At 41.3% G+C, this 17,517-nt stretch overlaps 1 long non-coding RNA gene across 1 annotated transcript in view; it reads right to left on the bottom strand.

Moving 5' to 3' along the window:
• LOC139439489 (uncharacterized) overlaps window positions 1-17,517 on the bottom strand; it is an 89,378-nt gene that overhangs the window by 46,747 nt on the left and 25,114 nt on the right. The window lies entirely within an intron of this gene.

The following is a 17,517-nucleotide window of genomic DNA, read 5'->3' as shown; positions in this document are numbered from 1 at the left end:
CAAACTATTATTAATTTCATTGTCTTATTATTTTTATTTGGTTATTTTCTTGGTTTCATCTCTGGAGGGGTTTTGGATCACAGAAGGGTCACAGCTGTGGCAAGGGAGGAACATTGGTGTGGGGTGTCGGTGATGGGGACATGCATGGGAGGGGGTTCATCTGGGTCATTCCTCTAAGGCATATGAATGTGTTCAGGTGTTCATGTGGTGGGTGGATATCCACACAATAGCTGAAAGAATATAAGATTCCCATCCTGGGGAGTTCTGCTACATTCTCTGGTGGGACAGCAAGAATCCACCAAGTACAGGGGTGGTGCCTAGTGAAGGAAGACAGACTATTGCACCGGGCCCTTGATATTGATGAATGTACTTATGAACCTTTTCTTTTGAAATTGAAACTTAGCACAGTATTATATGTTGCCAAAGAGGTACCTCCTGAGGGCATCCTTGTTGGTCAAATACAACCTCCCTCTAAGCCCAACTCAACACATAAACGCACTACCTTTCCCCCAGCATGGAAAATGTCTTCTGGGGATAAGCCTCCCTGGCACCAAGGTATTATTACCAACTGCCAACTAGCAATGCACTAGGAAAAAGACCTTGACCATATGGGGGAAATGGGAAATACAAATGAGTTCTTATGGCTAAGAGATGTCAAAGTGAATCAGGAGGTCACTCCAGAGGTTATGCTTATGTACATGTCAGCAAGATCTCAATTGACTGCCATAGTAAATATTCCTTCAAATAGCAGGGCTCCTGAGGGCTCTAGAGACATCCAGACATTATAGGCAGGGCAGACAGCTCAGGAGTATGGCACCCTGCCAGTGGGCCCTACCTTAGAAATTATGCTCCCCAGTGTGACAGAGTTGGACTCATTTGTGGTTTCCCTACACTTGGCTCTTCTACCCCTTCTATTTGAACCTATAGTTAGTACTAGAGTTGATAGATGTATCTCCAAGAGACTTAAATCTTTGGTACATCCATTTGCCAGCTGGGCCCTGAATTTCAGCAGAGTTGCAACACTTACTTTCCAGTTCGTTGGACTCACTGACAAGGACATGATGATGGACAATGCCCATCACAAGGAACAGAGAGTCTGCAACTGCAAGCAAGATAGTCCCATCCATGTGCCCCCATGAGATCTAAGCTTCCTCTCAATTAGAGGTAGAGTGGCCATCACCATCCCCAAATCCTCAAGCTTGGGGAATGAACAATGAACTAAAATAGACTTAGTATTATTTTACTATAGATTTATGGTTATTGTAGCAATGGAAAAACTTCTTTCATTGATATAGAGTCAGTGGCCACTGGAGGTTCTGAGGGGAGGGATAGGGAAAAATAAGTGTAAAATGGGGCCATTTGGGGGACATTGGAATTCTCCTGCCTGACATTGCAATGACAGATACAGGCCATTATATATTTTTGTCATAACTTAGAAAATTGCATGGGACAGAGTATAAACTATAATGTAAACTATAATCCACAGTTAGTGGTAATGCTTCAGTAAGTGTTCATCAATTGTAACAAATCACAGTAATGAAGGATATTGTTAATGTGGGAAAGTTGGGGGGGGGAGTGGGGCATATGGGAATCCCCTATATTTTTTCTGTTACATTTATGTAATCTAAAGCTTCTTTAGAAGAAATAAATAAATAAGCAAATGAGTGATGGGGAGCAGCAAATCCAAGGAACCTAGAAGGGAAAGATGCTGCCATCTTTCATAAAAGCCAAAGACCAAGGATCTCAGGAACCAGGTCCAGAATGCACAGTCTTTGGGGAGAAAACATTGCCTTGCTGGTGCCTCGATTTTGTACTTCACATAGCCTCAAAACTGTGAGCCAATAAATCCCATTGCTTTAGGAAAAAAAAAAAAAAAAGAAATGAATGGTAGTTGATGACATTAAGGGAAGGGAAGGGAAAAAAAGGGAGAATTACTTTGTCAGCAGAACCCCAAGATCACAGGATCCAAGAAGCAGTCAGACAGAACGTTTGTCTACTTAGGCTCAGAATTATGAAGATGCAGAAAATAAGGATGAGTAGACAAGAGAACAGTTCCATAACAACTTGCAGCAGTTCTGGAGAGACTTGACTGAATACTTTGTCTCACCAATAATTGTCTTACACCCAGAGACTAGAAATTGAAGCATGTTACTGCCTTGGATAGAACTGCTACGTTTTCCGGACATTCTTGCTTACAGTTAGCTAATGCTAGGAAAAATATTTAACTCTTCAAGAATGACAAGAGTAAATAACCTGAAACCCCAAATAAACTTAAGACAGATTATTTTATCTAAATCTTGAGAATACAGGGCTTCCAAGCATTACAACTTGTGTTACTCCACAGCTGAGCTATAAGGACTGGTCAGCCCATTGACAGAAAACCCCTTATATAGAGCCCATTACTAGGCCTATTCCTCTTGCAGAGGAGGGGATAAAGGGCTTTCTGTTTTGGAGCAGTTTAACTCTGGAGCAAATTATTTTTGCACTAGAGGCCAACCAAAGAAAGTGTTAATACAAAAACAGGTAACTAATTTAGTCCATTTTCACAGGAGTTAGAAAGATTCTGCTTGGTTGTCTCAGAATCAAAGTTTTTGAGCTGAAGATGGAATAAATGCTGTAGTCCAGTGGTTTGCTAATATTAATGCCAGAACTGGGACTAATCCAGAGCTCCTAGTTTTGTGTGTGTGTGTTTATATATATATATATATATATATAAACACACACACATATGTATATATTTTTTAATATATATACAGTATATATTTTATTTTTTGCCCTTTTATGCATTCACTAACATTTAGCCTTTTAACCTTTGTTAAATCTAAACTTGGATTTTATCAACAAAGTTAGACAAAATCTATTTTATCAACCCCTCATAGCACTACTGTGTGCAAAAATTTAGGTAATATTTAAGTGAAAATACTTTGACCAGTAAGTTTTTTACTAGGCTGATTAGTGGTAACATTACAATGGAATTTATAGGTAGCTATGATTTTTGTGCACCCAGCAGGCTATATTACCTGTTATTATATTAATATAACTACCCTCTCCTCTCCTCAAAGTATCATATACCAAGGTGTAGCCAAATAATACTCCGTTGCCCTGGATTGAGCTAAGGGAGGATCAGATGATCCAGCAGGTCCAGATGGTATCCTTCCCTGGGACTGACATGTGAAGGACAGGGCAAAGAAATCCTTTATATAGAATTTACTGAACCCTGCCATTTGGAGATCCTATCTGTAACAAGGCATAGGAAGAGATGAGGGATGGATGGATGGGTGGGTGGATGGAGCTGGTGTCAAGACAGAAAGAGAGACACCTGGAGTCAAGTCCTTCATTCCAGTCCTGGAGGCCAGTCCTATACTATAATTTCAGGCCTGAGGGCTGCACAGATTTCCTTCCAAACTATGTGAGCCAATAAATTCCCTTTTTTACATACACTGGTCTAAACAGTTTCTGTTACTTACATCCCAAAGAATTCAGAATAATAGAGCATTCTTCTTAAACCCAATACTGTCCTTTGATAACTAAACATTGTCTTCCTCACTAAAATTCTCTTTTCTGTTCATCAGCACATTCCTACCACCTTTGGAAGGAAACTCTCTGATGATCAATTTTGGCTTCTGGGGGCTTACCTGAAAACCCCCTTACTTGCTACCCCTACTCCCCATGCTCTCAGTATTTGTGCCCTTACTCCAACTGAATCAAGGGTTTAACTAGTCAACAGCCCAATAATATGACACCAAGTCTTGCAGCAAGGTATTTTTCTCTGTCCCCTTATGACTCCCTGTCTTAGTTTGCTAAAGGATGCTAAAGAAATTTACCAGAAATGGGTCGGCCTTTCTAATGGGAATTTGTTAGGGTAAAGCTTAAAGTTCCAAGGCTGTGAAAATGTCCATATCAAGGCATCACCAGAGATGCTGTCTCACCAAGTTGTACCTGGCATATGGCGGTGTCATCTAAAGATGCTTTCTTGCTGAGCTCAACTGCAGGTGATCAAGCAGAGGGCAGTGCATAATGGAGGCCTGCTCATCTCTCCCCTTTCCTCTGGGTCTACCTCTTTAAGCTTCAAGCTACTCCGTGGGTCTGGTCTCTTGGGAGCTTTGTTGTTTCAGCTTCGTCTGCTCTGCTGATTCCAGCCTTCAGTCTCTCAGGGTTTCTCTGTCTTTCTACAGCGATAAGTGATCCTGGAATCCTCTCTTGCATGGCAGGGTGAAATGGCAGCTCTCTTTCTCTGTGTCTCTCTACATGTTTCTCCAGTTTTTAAAAGACTCCAGGAAGAGGGCAGGGACCATCCCTAGGTCAAACCTCACTGAAATATTCCAATCAAAGTCCCCCAACTGAATCCAATCCAATCAAAGTGTCCCACACCCACAGGAAGGGATTAGCTCCAAGAACATGGTATTTTCTGGGATTCAAAAAAGCTTCAAACTGTCACAGTACACCATATGAGCATCTCCACAATTCCTAGGAATATCTATGAATACTCTTTGAAAATGCATTGAGCATCCTGACCTTATGAGGTTGCTGTGGGCCTTCTAAGTTAAGGAAAGTGTAAATAAGAGTCATGGTTTTCCAATGTCAGTTCAAATTTGACTCAAGCTAGATGCTCCCTGAAACTGAAGCTTCATTGATACTTGGATAATTTTCTGATCTGTTATGAGTTGAAGTTATGTTTCAGAAATATGCTTGAGGGGAGGTGGTCATGCAAGAGAAGATAATATGAAGCCTCTGGACTGATAGGAAGAGGGTTGAGTTTAGAAATAATTTCCTTATTGAATGAAGAGGATATGCCTAGTGAAGAAGAAAGAAGGTAAGAAGGAAAGATGGGAGGGAGGGAGGAAAGGAAGGAAGGCAGGAAGGAAGGAAGGAAGGAAGGAAGGAAGGAAGGAGATGGTTCTATTATTTGGATATGGAATAAAAGAAAAAACATGAAACACTTAGATGTGGAACATTTTCAAGGATAATAAGATGAGCACAGTTTTAAGATGAGCACTAGAAGAAGTTAAATTCACCCAAATATATAAAAACAAATATGCCATATAGAATGCTGTGGTGTAACATACCTACCTACCTTCTAGGTCAGGGGTTCTTAGCCTTTTTTGTTCCACGGACCCCTTTGCCAGTCAAGTGAAAGCCATGGACCCCTTACTATGTCCACACTATATTGTATATTATTTAATATATCACACCTGCACCAACATGACCCCACATGAATAATGTTTTTCTTAATTTTCAATTCAAGCTCATGGACCCCCTGAAATCTTCTGTGGACCCTTGGTTAAGAACCCCTCTCTAGATCAAAGCAAGAGCTTTGTCTGAAGTAATTAATCAAAATTCACGCCACAGGAAAGAAAAATCATATGTAGCTGTTTCTCTTTACAACCCATGTTCTAGAAGTAAACAATAGATTTCTTGTGAGAACATATGCCTCAACGTGAGAGCATATGCCTGTATTATACAACATCCATTTCTCAAACATGCTCCTTGGATCTAATGGAAAACTTCCTCAGCTGTGTCTGGGTGCACCTCAGCAGACTGCATTGATAAGGCAGCTTCTTACACTACAAGCTGTTTTTTTAAAATATGGTTTCTAAGTCCTGTGGTCTAATTAAGCACAGCTGGGTCTTCTACATCAGCCTCACTCAAGTTTGACAATTAACCTGGCAAGAAAGAATCAATCATCATTAATCGCCAAATCCATGTAGTTACATTGAGATGCTAAATGAGCTGAGCAGGGTGATGGTGATGATTCTCATTGAGTGACCAAATGGTTAAAACTAAAGAGAGCCTGAGTTCCCCTTAGATTGAATAACCTGGGGGAGATACCCATATGCCTATGAAACAAGAAAATATGAAGTGGGAATGAAGTGCTTATAATTTCCCATATATTACATTACCTCCAGTTTTGGCTCACTTTGGGGTTGAGGAGTCAGGTGTGTAGAGGGATACACATAGCTATTGCCACCACTTTTATCACCTGAATGATATCTCTGTTGGAATTTAAGATATCTCTGTTACAGTGAATATATATTCACTTGTAAAGTGTTTTCACTGAGCAGACATTTTCCCTTTTATTTGATTACTCCCTATAGCCCATTGCCTTATGGTGCACTGAGAGTTTATGCCTTTTCAAAGTATACTCTTTCTAAAGCATTCACTGTGAAGAAGTCTGACAACACCAATACAGTTTAATTTGTCAACGCTATCTTTCCTTTTTTAAGGAAGCTGTTTAGGATTTCCATTGTGGAGAACAATTAGCACTAACACTATTATTGATTTCTATAATGTTTTGAGGCTTGTTATCCCTTTTTTGAATCCCCCTTTCATTGGCCCAGCAGGCTGATGAGATGGCAGCTGTGGAAATATTTTACTGCACTCACAAGGAAAATCACTTATCAAATAAAGGAGCCCAGTTTCTGGTTTCCTCACTGGATATTAGTTTAGAGGTCATTTTTCCTGTATCCTATGATAGAGAATACAAGCTAGGGTATGCCAATTTCCCAAAAATAAAGCAAGACCCAGTATTCTTTTTGGTGAAAATGAGTGCAGGAATTAATTTAAGCAACAACACTGCCTCTTCCACACCCCAGCTGAAGAAAAGTGACAGTGTAAAGTATTCATTAGTGGGTCAGTTTGAAAAGCAAGGCACACATGAAATCAGCATTAAGCAGGTGAAACAATTTTCACTTAATTTTATTTTTTATTAAAGAAGTAGGTTTACAGAAAAATCATGCAGAAAATATAGAGCTCCCCTTCACACAGTATTATAAACGCTTTGCATTAGTGTGGTAACTTTGTTATAAATAATGAAACAATATCTTTGTAATTACATTATGAATTGTATCCCAGAATTTACATTATGATTCACTGTTTGTGTTGTACAATCCTATGGTTTCATTTTTGTTCTGGTAACATATATACAAACCAAAATTTCCCCTTTTAGCCACATTTAATTATATTATTCTGAGGTGTTAATTATAGTCACAATGTTGTGCTACCATCACTACCACCCATGACCAAAATTTTTCTATCACACCAAATGTAAACAAGGTACCACTTAAACATTAATTTCCTGTTCCCTACCTCTGTCGCAACACCTGGTAACCTGTATTTTAATTTCTGACTCTAGGAATTTCCTTATTCTAATGATGTAATATCAGTGAGAGCATACAATATTTTCCCTCTTGTGTCTGGCTTATTTCACTCAACATGATATCTTCAAGATTCATCCATGTTGTCACATGTATCAGATAATCATTCCTTTTTAGGGCCAAATAATATTCCCCTGTATGTATATACCATATTTTCTTTATCATTCATTGGTGATGGACACCTGTGTTGTTTATTGGAATACCCTTGTACATAACATGTTGCTTTTCTCTTACAGCTTTCAGAACTCTATCTTTGTCCCTGGCATTTGAGAGTACAGGCATTTGACTATTGCCTTGGCATCATTTTCTTTGAGTTTATCCTGCTTGGGATTCATTGGGCTTTTTGAATAAGCATATTCATGCCTTTTTTTTCAATTGGGGGAATTTTCTGCCATTACTTCTTTGAGTATTTCTTCAGTCCCTTTCTCTCTTTTCTCTCCTTCTGGGACTCCCACAGTTTGTATCTTAGAGCACTGACAGTGTCCCACAGATCTCTTAGGCTCTGTTCACTTTTCTTCATTCATTTTTCTTTCTGCTCCTCAGCCTGAATAATTTCCTGTCTTTGAGTTCACTGATTCTTTCTTCTGCCAGTTCCAATCTGCTATTGAAATTCTTTAAGGGAACTTTCATTTCTGATATTGTGGTCAATTCTAGCATTTCTGTTTAGTTCCTTTGCAAAATTTATATCTCTTTATTGAGATTCTCATATAATTTATTCTTTGTTTTCTTGATATCATTTAGTTATTTCTCTGTGTTTTCCTTTGTCTCCTTGAGCATATCTGAGAATAATTTTTTTAAAAGTCTTTGCAAGGCCATAAGTCATCCTCTTCATTGATGGTTTCTGGATATATATCTTGTACCTTGGGTGGCTATCATTTCCTGTTTCTTTGTCTTGTATTCTTTTTTTTTATACTATACATTTTAATATTTTAAAGTGTTAACTGTGGGATTTAGTCCCTGAGTTTTTGGTTACTTAAAGTTTTTATCAAGATAGTGGTATGACTGAGATATCCTTGAGTGCCAGGATCTAACAGGAAAAAAAAATCAATGCAAAAACCAACTTTCACAGTTTTTGCAAATTAGCTCTGTGTTGACTGTTATTATTCAGAATTTAGTTCTGAAGATCAGCCCAAGTCAACCGTGAAGTATAGGGTATTCTCTGCCTTTTCTGAGCCTGTGTTTTTTCCTGGACTAGAGCTTGCTTCTGACCTTAGGAATTCCATTGTTTACAGGAATTTAATTGCCCCCTCTACTTCCTCTGAGAGAGACTTCTGCTCCCTCCCAGATGCTCTATTGTATGACTTAAAGTAGGCAATCTTTGCCCTGGGCTACTTTGACCTAATTATTTTTATACTGCTTTAGCAGTCTTCAAACTGCTTCTACCTGCAGGTTAGTTTCTGTGAGCACAAGCCAGAAGTGAGTCTCCTAGTACTTTCTGGTGAGCCAAATGAGTTCCCTGGTTCATCTTTAGGCTGCCACCCACTATACTGGTATTGACATAGAAGCACCCCAGTATGTTCAAAGGGATACTATGCTCTTTCTAGAAGATATCAGGGACCTACTATGGAGCACAGGCTGGCTCCACTGTGCTGGGATGGGAGTGGAGGAGAGGCCAGCAAGGACTCCATGAGCTTTTCCTACCTTTTTAAAGACTATGTTTTCTTGATTTGACACTTACCCAATTACTGCAACCTTTTACCTATTTTCCTGAGTCTTGAGAAACATAACATTGCCAATTTTGCTACCTGTTCAAAGATTCTGAACAGCACTCTGAAGTATCTTAGGCTACCATCTTGGTCAGCCTGACTCACAGTTTTTACTTTTGCTTCCTGAATCTTAAGCTTTTGTGTCCATTCTAAGCATACCATGTGAACTGCCTTGTATGTGGAATCCTCATGGATGATTCTTTGCTGGAGAACCAGATGTGGAGAAGATATAAAGTACACCTCTTGTCACCAACCCCTCCCCCTTTTTTCTTTCAACTGCTGTGTATGTTTTTTTAATTTCTTTGTCTTTATTTATTTTTTTAATGTTACATTAAAAAAATACAAGGTCCCCATATACCCCCTCACCCCACTCCTCCCACACAAACAACCTCCTCCATCATCACAGGACCTTCATTGCACTTGGTGAATATATCTCTGAGCACTGCTGCACCACATGGTCAATGGTCCACATTATAGTTTACACTCTCCCTCAGTCCACCCAGTGGGCCATGGGAGGACATACAATGCCCAGTAACTGTTTCCGCAGTACCACCCAGGACAACTCCAAGTTCTGAAAATGTCCCCACATCATATCTCTTCTTCCCACTCCCCACCCTCAGCAGCTACCATGGTCACTTTCTCCATCTCAGTGCTGCATTTACTTCCATTACTAATCATAATAGTTCCAGAATAGAATATCAGTAAGTCCACTCTAATCCATACTCTATTCCTCCATTCTGTGGACCCTGGGATGGTTATGTCCACTCCACCTCTCTCCCGAGAGGGTGCTTGGATGATGGATGCAATTCTCCTGTTTGCAGTTGTAGGCACTCTTGGCTCCCTGGTGTGGTGGTTGACCTTCTTCAGCTCCCTGTTAGCTGGCTGGGCTAAGTCCAATAAACCTCTGTGTATGATCACTGTCCACAGTGAAACTGGGAATTGTTTGAAGGGACAAAAAAGACCTAACATCTCAGTTCAAAATTCTTCCTCCTTCTGCAAAGTCAGAATATCATATGGAGAAAATGAAGTACATGTCCTTGTAACTCTCCATTCCCCTTTATCCCCCTAGAATCAGCAACTTTAGAGACCAGTAGCACAATAGGAAGAGGATGGTAAAGGAATGAGATGACATTGAGGAAGAGAAGCTATAGTTCCTAGGAGAGATGGAGAAAATGAGGGGAGAAAGAAGGGACAGGGAAGTCTGGAAAGCATACATGAAAGGAAAAATCCTGAACCCAATTATAATGGAAGGTGAAATGATGTGACAGTTTGGGGCTTTCTGTGGATCCCAGAAAAGATCATGTTCTTGGAGTTGGTCCACTTCTGTGGGTGTGGGACCCTTTGATTGGATTACTTCAGGAAGGCATGACCAGGGATGGGTTTTGGCCCTCTTGCTGGAGTCCTTTATAAACAGAGGAATAAAAGCCCTACAAGAAAAAGCTGAAGAGAAGCCAGGAGAGATGAGTGGAGCTGCCATTATGCCCTGCCATGTGCCTGATCACCCACAGCTGAGCTCAGAGAGAAAGTATCTTTAGATGACGCAGCCATATGCCTGATTGCCAACATCTGTAACTTGGTGAGACAGCATCTCTTGATGAAGCCTTGATTTGGACACATCCACAGCCTCAGAACTGTAAGCTTTTAACCATCATAAAAGCCAGCCCATTTCTGGTATAGTGCTCTAGCAGTTTTCAGCCAACTAAAACAGATAGCCTGTGGTTTATCCATTCCTCTTTATAGACCTCCCATCACTCATAGCAATGCTTAAGATCCCAGCAGTCTCATCTCCCCTATCCATTCATCCTGTCTTGAAAAAATGCCCCTTGTACACAGTCGCCCCCATCCACATCAAAATGTTATGAAAATTTTCAATCACTCCCCAGATTCTGAGTTTTTGTGGTCCATCTGACCCATCTGTGTGTATCCCACAGCCTCTAACATAGTGAAGACAGTTAGTTCACAGTATATATTTACTGGATAAAAACATGTCTAGACAATGAGGACTGATTGATTACTAAGTATCATTAGAAAATTAACTATGAGGATTTTTATACCTTTATGACCTGAAGTACAGATTTTCCTAGAATAAATTGCAAGCATTTGGCAGGCCCTGGAGTGTCTTATTGGTTGTTTAGGCCTTAGGAGAATCTTCCATTTCCACCAAGGTAATGACCTACTCACCAGAGGAAAGAAAGGAAGGCATCAAAAGTGAAGCATGTGTAATAGTAGTTGGTAATTTTAGGCCCAAACACACATACACACACCATCCAATGCTTTGGTATCACCCTGGATTGATATCAGAAACTTTAAAGCTATGTTACTCCTGCTCTCCAGTTCACTGGACTTGCCCAGGACACCTAATGGGGAGATTATGATGGACGGCACCCATCCCAGGGAATGGAGAGACTCTGTGGCTGCAAGTAAGATGTCCCATTCATCTGCCTCATGGGATCTAAGCCCCCTTTCAATTACAGGCAGAGTGGGCATGACCATTCCAGAATCCTCAGGGTCAGGGAATGAACGAATGACTAGAATTGACTTACTGTTATTCTATAATAATGTTGACTTATTGTTATTCTAACAATGGAAGAACTATTATCATTGATGTGGAGGCAGTGGCCACCAGAGGTTCTGATGGGAGGGAGAGGGAAAAACTGTAATATGGGGATATTTTTGGGACATTTGAATTGTCCTGAATGATGTTGCAATGATGGATACAGGCCATTATATATTTTGTCATAACTTACAAAATTGTGCAGGACAGAGTGTAAACTATAATGTAAACTATAAACCATGGTGAGTGGCAATGCTCCCATATGTGTTCATCAATTGTAACAAATGCACTACACTAATGAAGGATGTTGTTAATGTGGGAAAACAAGGGAGGGGTAGAGAGTAGCATATGGGAATCTCTATTTTTTTTATGTAACATTTATGTAATCTAAAGCATTTTTTAAAAACTTTTAAGTATAAATAAATAAATAAATAAAGCTATGTTACCAAAGACTTTGGTGTCTGGAATTGCTAAAACTTAAGGCTGTCAGTAATTCATACCTTAGTGTGAATGTATGGTTCCAGAGCCTGTTTTGATAAATAGAAGAGGAGATAACAAAAGGTACTCTCAATCTAATTGGGAGCCATAGAGTAAATAATAGGTTAGAAAACAAATGGGAAAAGAGAAATATTCAGATGCCATTTAGGCAAGTTGGACAGGTATTATCTCCTACACTAGGAAACCATTGGCTGGTTAAGCAGACATTCACCCGAAACCTGTGAAGCTGGCATGCACTCAGTCACTCAGAACGGCTGTTTTAAGCCTCATGAACAAGACGCCTCTGTTTTCCTGGCAAGGCAGGTGACCCACGTGAAGAGGGCCAGCTGTGTCACAAAGCCACATCACCATCTGAGTCCATGTTCTCCATCAACAAGCTATGCCAATAAGCTCATCTCTCAGGGACTAGTCCTGGCACAGGGTAAGCAGACACTGAGATGGAGAAAGTGTAGGCAGTAGATGAGCAAAAGCAAAAGAGAGTGATCATGGATGTCGGCCAGGCTGGGTTTCCTGAAAGAAACACACCAAGATCACAGCATTCCAAAAAATGAAAGCACAGATGGGGAAAAGCCACATGCCACCCTCCCACACACACATGGGCACACATGGTCACACAGGGGCACTTACACAAACATACACTGACACACACACTGGAACACACACAGGCATATACCCAGAGAATAAGAACATCTCAGGGAAGAAAATAACTGCGGGGTGAAGACAAGGAGCCAGTAGATAGCCAACTCAGGCCTGAGAGAGGAAGGCAAAACCCTCTAAAGATGTGTGGAAAGTGACATGGTTTTGACCACTGACAGCCCCCCAGCTGGGGGTGGAAATCCCTTGACTAGTGAGTGGAGGGAGAGAGCAGCATGGCTTGGGCATCAAATCCTACTGGAGAAAGCTCAGCCCTTAGTGCCTTCCTTGGCATGAGTGCTGTGGGATGCTGTCCCTTTATCCCATGCTCAGACAGACAATAGTACAGATTATTTTGATGGGACCTTCATGCCTCATTTCTCAATCAGAGGCTCCTGTGACACCACAGCAAAGCTAGCATGACATACAACCTCCCAAAGGCAGAATCTACAATGGCAATGTAGGATAATCCCTTCTACCCCTCTTCAGGAAATAAAGAGGAGACAAAAACCAAGAGAAAGGATTAGTGGAGGATCTTTGGGGGGGAAATAAGCTGTCCCTTGAAAATTCTCATCACAAGGGGAATCGCACTGCACAACACAGGGGCACCAATGCAATTGCATTCTGTGTACGCTGGTGTTCCAGAAGCTACTATACACATAGAATGAAATATGACTATTGCCCCCAGAATCATTCAATGCCACAGCCTTGTCCCACCACAGTGCATGTCCCTTAGGGGAAGAGGTGGGGAATTTTGCCTTCTCTCTCCATGTCTGGTGAGGAGATCTTCAAGGAGTCACTCAGAGAACTTTGAAATGGCTTGCTTGCATGTGGGAGACAAGAAGAACGGGGGCCTGATTCACACCGACAAAGCTGACTGTGGACTGGGGTCTGCCTCTGGCCCTTGAATAAAAGGATGAGGGCAGAGTTGACTGCTTTGGTAGCAAAGCCAGAACTCCACTGCAGGGTGGACTTTATCTCTAAGCCCAGTGGAGAACGTCCAAAATTCTTGCAAAATCACCCATAAAAGAGCCAACTTGAACCCTTTGTAGAGCAGAAGGCACCAGTCAAGGAAGAACTACCTTATCCATTTACACTGTCTTCTCCCCCACGCTTACCACCAGTTAAATCAGCTAGTGGGGGCTGGAATAGGTGAGTAGGGGGAGAAAAGTAGAAGAAGCCAAGAGGTACCCTTTCATCATGAAGACCTAGCTGGGGAAGAGGAGATTTAATACTGCTGTGTAACAAATAGCACAATCTTACCAGCTGAAAAAATATCCATTTATTGTCTCTCAATTCAGTAGGCCAAAGGTCCAGCTTGGCTTAACTGGGTTTTCAGCGTAGAGTCTCACAAGCAGAAATTAAAGTGTTGGCTAGCCAGGCTCTTCTCTTAGAAGCTCTGAATGAGGGATCCAGACTCATTCAGGCAGTTGACAGAATTCTGTTCCTTGTGTTTATAGGACCAAGATCCCCATTTCTGGTTGTTGTCCAGGAGCTGCTCTCAGCTTCTCATGACTCTAGTGTTTCCATTGTACCCTCACCCACCTTCGAAGCCAGGAACAGCATGTTCAATCCTTCTTGCACTTAGAATCACTCTGAGTTCTGCTACCAGCCCAGTAGCAGATCAGATTAAGTGCGCCTAGATAATCTCCCTGTTGCCTATCAGTCCCAAGAGTGATAGCTCATTGTAATCACAGGTTTCACCTCTACTCACTCAAAGGAAAGGGGATGATACAAAGCTGAGGGTACTGGGGTTGGGGGTCATTCGTGGAATTCTGCCTACCATACACACTGAGTCACTTTGGAAGCTGGATTACTCCTCAGATCTGAACATTCAGATTATTCAATCAAGGGTGTTTTTGTAACACAAAGGAACTGTGGACCTGTCTATTAATGAAGAATGAACAAAAAAGTCCAATTTTTCTGTAGTTTTTCTCACTGGGGCAGACAAGGGTGGGAGATTACCACCACTGAAATTAGATTTTTAGGACAGTGGAAGACAGAAATAAAGCATTAAGTATTTGTTTACATCATGAGTTGTGCTTGTTGATTACCCAGAGATCAAAATCCTAAAGAAGGGGACGGATGTAACTTAAACCAAAATAATGGATGCTAAGGACGGTCATTACCAGCGTGGGTTGCTAGAAGCAGAGAGAAAGTAGAATCCCCAGCTACAAAGTCAAGCTCACCACTGCTAGAAAAGGAATGGGGCAAATCTTCCTGCACCACAGGAGCAAATAGGGACACATGAAAGGAGCCCTTGAGGCTATGCCAGGAGATTTAATCCTGAACTGGCTCTAACCTCTAACTTGAAGTATAAATTTAAGCAAGACACTGACCTCCCTAGACCTCAGTTTCCTACCAGGAAAATGTAACAAAGATGTATGGAATAGGGTGGCATAAACTCTAAAGCAGAGTTTGCAAACTGGAGGCCCATATGCTCTATCAGGACCACAGATGTGTTTTGCCTGGCCCATGCAGTGTTTTAAAAAATAAAATGTAATATCACTTAATGCCAACATTTAAAAAGAGAAACAGTAGGTTTCTGATATATATATATATATTTTAATCCAGACTCATGGCTTCTCTTGGAAAATAAGTATATTAGGAGCTACCAGGCCTGCACTCTGGTGACAAGTTTCTATAGCTCAGCATCAGCTGATCCTTCTGCAACGCAGACAGGGGATCTCCGTGCCCCAACCTCCCCCCACCCACCCTAGAGGCTTCGTTTGTTGACAAAACCTCACTGGGCCCTCCAGGCATCTGTGCGTTTGACCTGGCTCTGAAGCATTATACAAGTGTTGGTTGTTGTTATTACCTGTAAAATGAGGTCACTGAAATAGATGGTCTACTTCCTGCCCTGAGAAGCTGTAATTCTGGCCCATGAGATGGGTTCTTCAGTCACTTTTTCCCCAAAAGGTGCAAAATGATCCCCCCAAGCCCAGGGTGGTCCACGTCCCCTGTGTGTGGTAGAAAGGCCATAAAATGCTCTGCAAATCAGGCTTTTGTGCTGTGAGTTGCAGAAAGCCTGCAATAAATTGCAAATGTAGTTTTCCACTGGGCAATATGTAGGCACTGACTTCTTTAAAAGCAAATAGAAAGTGGAGAAGAGGAAAGGACAAAGTTACCATCCACATTGGACATTTGACATTGGGAGACAGGGGGCAGGGCTCCAAGAAAGGAGGGGACTGTAGGGAAAATAAACACTCACCATAAGAGAGCTAATCCCAAGTGTTTTGCCCAGAAAGGAGCCAAGAGTTTACAGTACTTTTCGGTTTGTTTTATTTATCCCCCGCCACCACAAGATATAAATCAATCTATTTAGATAGAGATGGTCAAGAGAACTCATTTTATTGCAGTAGATAATTTCCCAGGGGAGAAGGATCGTTTTGTTTCATTTCTAACTTTATTTTTTCTTTTGGTTTTGTGAAACCCCACAAGTTTATGAAAAGTTTTCCAGATGAGGACACTGAACTTAGCAAACTATTCCCATCTTTAATTCACATAAAAGTGGAAACACATACCCAGGCTCATGCACACACAGCTCTAGAAACCCAGAAAACTAATTGAGTGCCAAGCACTTCTGGTACCCTAAGGATATATATATATTTTGGTAGCCTGAGGCTGCCAGAAACTTTGCCTGCTGAATGAATTATAGAACAGGAAGCAGATGGGCTGTGTATATGAAACAACCACTATCTGGCATGATGTGCTGTGCAATTTGGCTGCAAAGATTAAATTGAGCTATTGAATGTTTAATACACTATGCATAACAAATACAGCCAGAGCCACGAAACAGCATAAATTACGAAATTGGTATTCACGCGGCCTTTCCCAGGAATCAATACGCTGCCACCGCTCATAAGAGTCTGTTGTTTAATACACATAAAGAAGAGAAGAATTCTTCTATTAAAATGAGTTATCTGGGCTATTTACCAAAGGCAGTGATTTAGCAGTGGTAAAGTCTATGTAGTGCTGTTGAATGCAGATGATAATACTTCTTGTCCTTGTCTGCCTGTTTCATTGCGCCTATCAGTTGCTGGGGCTGCGAGTCCCCTGGGTACATTAGCAGTCAGCCCAGGAAGTGTGTTTAAGTAATGGACATAATGTTCGCATTTGCTAGACCAGCCTTCTCCCTAATCATGAATTATTCTTCCCCAAGGCTCAATTGGAACATTACTTTAGAAGCAGAAGATTTAATCCTTTTCAGCTGATTGGAGGGAATGATTACAGTATTATTTTCTTGTACAGGCTGTCTCCAGTGAAGGTGCCTTTTTCTGTCCCCATCTTTAATAGGCAGCAATCTTTATTTCCCTGGAGGGAAATGGCAATGAATTCGAAATGGGATAAATCTTCAGGAATGCAAGGTGCCGAAGCTGTAGATCACTGCTGGTTAGTTAATTAGTTTAGCCCTCACTTGTTTCATCTCCAAGACAGAACACCTTGTAACAAGGGGAAATGGTGGGTGGGTGGTTGGGTGGGTGGAGAGGAACAATGAAGGAACCAGCTGCAGGCAGAGAAATAATCAGATGGCTTCAAGTGACAAGGCTCCCATGGATCTCCTTCCCTGCAAGTGTTCGGTTCTGGAATCTGTAGTCCCACTTTTTACATTCAGTAAAATAAGCAGTACTTGCTTTTTTCAGACCATTGTGACTTTTAGGGACCATTCAAGTCGATGAAAAGGATTACATCTTTATCTAGCAGAAACAGTTCAAGCGGAGTAAGGCAGAACAGTGTAGAAGACATGACTCAAGGCGATTGGAGGTGTCACCCTACACCACCTGGGAGGAAAAAATTTGCCTGTGAACATTCCCCGTTAGTGCTCTTTAAGCATCGCTGCACAGACAAGCGATAAATAACAGTTGACTCCGTTGATTTTTTTTTTTAAATTTCACGATTAATGTTTCCAGAGAGGGGGGAGAATGTGGCCTAGAAATTAATTACCTTGGGTTGGAAGATCTAAGCCTCGCTC

Source organism: Dasypus novemcinctus, chromosome 8 (genome assembly GCF_030445035.2).
Source record: "Dasypus novemcinctus isolate mDasNov1 chromosome 8, mDasNov1.1.hap2, whole genome shotgun sequence".
NCBI lineage: Eukaryota > Metazoa > Chordata > Mammalia > Cingulata > Dasypodidae > Dasypus > Dasypus novemcinctus.
The sequence above is the reverse complement of the archived record's forward strand: the minus strand, read 5'-3'. Positions and strand labels throughout refer to the sequence as shown.